The sequence below is a fragment of the Chrysochloris asiatica genome, unplaced genomic scaffold (assembly GCF_000296735.1).
Source record: "Chrysochloris asiatica unplaced genomic scaffold, ChrAsi1.0 scaffold00024, whole genome shotgun sequence".
NCBI classification, from domain to species: Eukaryota; Metazoa; Chordata; class Mammalia; order Afrosoricida; family Chrysochloridae; genus Chrysochloris; species Chrysochloris asiatica.
In genome coordinates, this window is record NW_006408542.1 from 9,962,519 (window position 1) to 9,968,077 (window position 5,559).

Consider the following 5,559-nt stretch of genomic DNA (forward strand, 5'->3'; position numbering starts at 1 on the left):
AAACCATAGTCCCTGGGTGGTGCAAATAATTTATGATTAACATGTTTAGTTGCTAACAGAAAGTAGGGAGGTTCTAGTTTACCCAGAGGTACCTAGGAAGAAAGGGCTGCTGATCTACCTCTGAACAATCAAGCATTTAAAACTTTAAGAATCAAAAGGTGGTGAAGCGGTTAAACCCTGGGCTGAAAGTTCAGTGATTTGAACCAAACAGCCACTTTGCATGTGAACAATGAGGCAGTCTGTCACTGTAAATATTTATAGCCTTGAAAACCCAATGGGAATTCTACTCTATCCTATAAGGTCTCTATGAGTCTGAATTGACTAGATGGCAATGGATCTAGATTGAAAGGCAGCAGGATGAATGTTCACCAGCTACATGAGTTACAACCCCTTTGAGTAATTTTAATAATTTCATTATAAAAGAAAGAAAACAGTTATGGAGCACAGTTCTTCTCTGAAAGATTCGAGTTTGTAATTGTACTTTAAGACAATCTTTTTTTTTTATAAAATGATGAAAAGTTCATGGTTGAGATTGCTCACTTTTTTTAGGGTAACCTGCTATTTGGAAAAGGATCTGGGTAAGTCTGAGATAGCAAAGAGGCTTATAACTCTCACATGTGAGCCAACACTTGTGGACAGTCTAATGTTAGGCAGGTAGATAAAACCTTAGGCCATAAATGATGGGAAGGTGTCCCTTATGCAAATTATCTAGGGAACAAATTGTTTTTCAATAAATAAGTATGTCAAGGAAATAGATTGCAGGAAACTAGGTTGATATAAAAATTATAACAATTATCTTTACCAATTTATCACTAAAACATAAACCTGTGCTTTAACATAATCTAGTACAATACTGCATACAATCATCTATTAGAAATCTGGAAGTGCATCAGCCAGTTACTTGCTGTATCAGAAGTATCCACCCAAAGAGTATTTTTCAAGTAACCAATTACTAATTTTGACATCGTATAGAAAAACCTATTTACCAAACATGTTTAATTGCACATTTCTTTCTTGACAGATTTTATATTCTTTGTTATTCTGTTTTCAAACAACAACGTTTTAAATGTCATTTCTGGCTTTCTCACTTCAATTTCCCATCAATGTGTTTCTCTGCTCTCACCCACAAACTTGATTGTGATTTGAAATGAAAACAAATCAAGTTTTTTGAGTCTTTCACAAAATGCATATTATTAGGGAAAGCTCACAAAATGCATATTATTAGGGAAAGCTAAGAGACTATGCAACAAAATGCGATGGCATCTGAGACCCTCAGAGGCTTTGGGGGTTTAGGAGTAGCATTTGTAAAGTGATTGATGATTAACTATGGATACCATTGAAAGTTTCATGTCCTAAATTATATTAATTGTATATACAAAGGTTCTATAGCAAGGATGTAGTCATTCTTTTGCTTTGCAGACCTGAAGAAGTAGGAGTAGGATGATGTGTCCTGAAGTTTCATGTGACTTATATTGAGTTCCTCGAACTCTGTATTTTATGAAATTGATGTACAACATGTAACTGAAAAACAAAACAAAAAAAATGGGAGAGGTGGTCCATAGAAAACAATAGAAGGGAAAAAGTGTCTGCAGTCAGTAATAAAGGGCCTAATGATTTTTTTTTGTTGTTGTTATTTGGGTTTTAGGTATGTTAGTTTTTCAAATATAATTCTTAAGATAAATGTAGACATAAACTATTTGAGCTCACAGTGCAAAATTCTAAGTTTGCACATACAAGTTGAAACTTAAATGTGAATTGGGCACTGATAAGTTGTTTTGTTCTGTTTTAGCATCTTTCATATCCTTTCTGCAGTAAAATGGTATAAATTAATCCATTTAAAAGGTGGTTAAGGATTTGTTTGGCTGGTGTGATAGCTAATTTAAAAATTGTGCACTGCTCAAGATGTTGTGTGTGTTTTATTTTTGTATTAATGTTTCAGATCCTCTGAGGACATGATATGGTTTTAAAAAGATATTTGGTGTAGAAAAAGTATTTTGTTAAAATTTGGGCCACTCTGTACATGTACATTTCATCTTGTTAAGAAGAGGAAAAGGACATTGTGCTGTAGACATTAAAAGAACATCCCTTGAAATTCACCATTCATCACTTTTAACAGGGAGACCTGATGTGATGAAGACCTGGAAAGAAGACAGACTCCAGCCAAATGGGCAGGGCCCATCCCAGGTGTGGTTGACCATTGAAACAGCTGTCTAGACCATGGACCATGGAGAAGGAGTGGACTAATTATAGTCAAGTAAAGGGACGGGTGAAAAAGGAGTCTCCCCAAAGAAAAAGTAGTTGCGGGTAGGTTAACTTAAATTAGTTACCGGTAGGTTCCCTTGCCTAGGGAACCTCTCAAAGTGACCCTGAAAAGAATCTAAGAGGCTGCCTTGTCATACACCTCTGGTTGAACTGGGGTGCACTGGACCTTATAAAGGTATGGGGTCTATCCCTCTAAGAGTGGGCTGATACATATTGATTAGGAGGAATGGTATGTTCAATGTTCATCAATTTTTAGCAAAGGGATGCAGGCTTATTGGAAATGGAGTGCCTTCTGCAGCTGTCTGCTCTAGGTATTATCTTCATGGATTATGTGCCTGTGGCCAGCTGCTTCAATCAGCATTTTAAGGTCTTAGTATCCTTATCTTTGTCTCAAGGCTGTTCTTCTCAGTATTACTATCCTTATTAGACTAGAAATGTCGTACTCACTTCCTTGATCCCTGTTTAGGAAAGAACTCAGGATACAGGGGTGGTTAAGAACTCAGGATACAGGGGTGGTTATGAAGCCAGAGAAGAGAGGCCTAGGGCCCAGGAGTTCTAATCTGTCCCTGACAAGATGGGTTAGGTTTGGAAGCTGATACAGCTAAAATGTCTCATTGTTGTTGTTGTTGTTGTCTAGTGCTGTCAAGTCGGTTCCGACTCATAGTGACCCTACACAGGGTTTCCAAGGCTGTAAATCTTTACGGGAGCAGAAAGCCTCATCTTTCTCCCGCGGAACAGCTGGTAGTTTCAAACTGCTGACCTTGCGGTTCACAGCCCGATTCGTAACCACTACGCTACCAGAGGTCCTTAAAATGTCTCATTACCAAGGGAGAAGTGCAAAGGGTTTTTGTCTTTGACCAGCCAGTCAAGCTGATAGTAAATGTTTAACTATGGCATCGCTCCTTCAAATCATCAAATTAGGTGTTTGCCAAGTTTTATCCTGCAGGAAATTAAAGGACCTGGTGCTCATCTCAATTAATGTCCCCACTGTCAGCGATAGGGAGCCAAGAGTAGCAATCCAGGCCTATAGAATCAGTGCCCACATCTCTAGACGGGACCCTGGGGGCTGAAAATGACCCTAACAGAATACAAGTGACTGAGGAAAAAGACCTGAAACAAACTGTAGCAATACAAACAGGGTATAAAGATGTGAATGCCTGGCTGGAATGGACTAAATATTCTGTTTGTACCCTAAACAAAAGTGACCATTGTACCCTAAACAAAAGTGACCATTACACATGTGCAACATGAAGACCAGAAGCCCAAATTATTCCCTTTCCACTAGGATGGTCATTGGATCCTAAGGGCATGTACTATATGATTTCTATCTTCTAAGACCCCACAGTGGGGTCAATGAAACTTGCTAATCATTGTCACTGTTGTTCCCTGAAGTTAGGGGTCCTGCAGTTCAGCCCCCCACCCCCCCACTCTGAGGACCATTAGGCTGCTGGCCTTGAATGACAATTTCACCTTGTGCCTCTATAGGTTCAGGGAGAATTTGACTTTCCTGGAAAACCTAACAGGATGTAGTGAGTGTAGGCCTTTTGAGCAGCTCCAGAATCAGTCTGCCTTTACCCTTCAGCAAGCAGACATTTGGTGGTACTGTGGGAAGCAACTATTTGAAGTTTTACCGGAAGAGCAGAGTGACACTTGTGCCCTAGTACAATTGGCCATCTTTTCACCTTGGCATTCAGACCAATCACAAGGTCAGTAGAAAAACACGGAACCCCAAAGAGTGTAGCTACTCCCTAAGGTTGCTTTAACCCTTACATCTATATTGACACCATTGGGAGACCCAGGGGAGTGCTGAATAAGTTTAAAACTAGAAACCAAATAGCAGGATTTGAATCTGTATTATTCAGGTGGTCAACCATTAACAAAAATGTGGACTGTATTAATTACATCTATTATAATCATCAAAGATTTATAAATTATACCAGGGACACTATAAAAGGAATGGCAGAGCAATTAGGACCTACTAGCAAAATGGCCTGGCAAAATAGGTTAGCCCTAGATACGATCTTAGAAGGAAAAGGAGGAGTATGTGTTATGATCGGAGTCCAATGCTGTACTTTCCCGATAACACAGCTCCTGATGGTACCATTACCAAAGCATTACAAGGGCTGACCACCTTATCTAATAAACTTGCTGATAACTCAGGCATAGATAACCCCTTTTCTAGTCTCATGGAACAATTGTTTGGAAAAATGGAAGGAGCTTATGACTTCCATCCTCACCTCTCTAATGATCATATTTGGCATTTTAACATGAATGGGATGTTGATTTATACCTTGTAAAAGAGGATTAGTTCTAAAACTTGAAGAACCAGACTTAATCAAACAATCCCCACCTCCATACCAAAATAACCCTTTTCACTTATAAACATACAAACACCAAAGTCAATGTCCCCTTGCAGAGTTTGAAGAAAAGAATGAAGTCTATTAAGTAAAAGGGGAATTGTGGGAATGATCATCTTTTCTTCAAAATTATTGTAATTCTGTTTATTGTATTTGGGTGACCTTTCTTTTACATTTTGCTACTTCCTGAAGTGATTAGGGACTTTATGGCCTTTCTTTTACTTCTTACTACTTCCTGAAGTGAGTAAGAAGAAGAATGCATGCCTTAGAAATTTGAATTAGCCAACCGGTAAGGACAAGACGCGGGAGAAAGATGAGGCGATCTGCTCTGGTAAAGATTTACAGCCTCGGAAACCCTGTTCAGGGTCTCTATGGGTCGAAACCGACTCGATGGCACTTAATAACAACAACAAGGACAAGACTGCGCAGTGAAAGACCTTGCCAATGGGGTGACATACAGCCTTTGAGACTTGTGTAAAAAGCTCTGGTAGCGTAATGGTTATGAATCGGGTTGTGAACTGCAAGGTCAGCAGTTCAAAACTACCAGCTGTGCCATGGGATAAAGATGAGGCTTTCTGCTCCCATAAAGATTTACAACCTCGGAAACCCTGTACAGGGTCGCTATCAGTCGGAACCGACTCCACGTACACAGCCACCAAGGGATAAAACTCAAGTGGACTGCCCACCTGATTTGTTTAATAGCTTGTTCCTGTATAGCTTCACACATGCACCCTTCTGCAGAAGTAAATTTTGCCTTGCTGAAGTAATTTAGTCTTACCGTGTGTCTTTTATGGATATCAGGGTTCATCTCTAACACTCATAGGTTCGCAAAGCAATTTGCTTTATTTTACACATTAAATTAATATGGTAAAATGCTCCACCAAGGATTAAGCACATCTGCTATATGCGGTATATGATTTAGCTATATATATAGCTATAT

At 39.2% G+C, this 5,559-nt stretch overlaps 1 pseudogene; it reads left to right on the plus strand.

Annotated features, from left to right (window-relative positions):
* Positions 1-4,644, plus strand: part of LOC102817212 — a 72,397-nt pseudogene extending 67,753 nt beyond the window's left edge.
* The last annotated feature ends 915 nt before the right edge of the window (positions 4,645-5,559 follow it).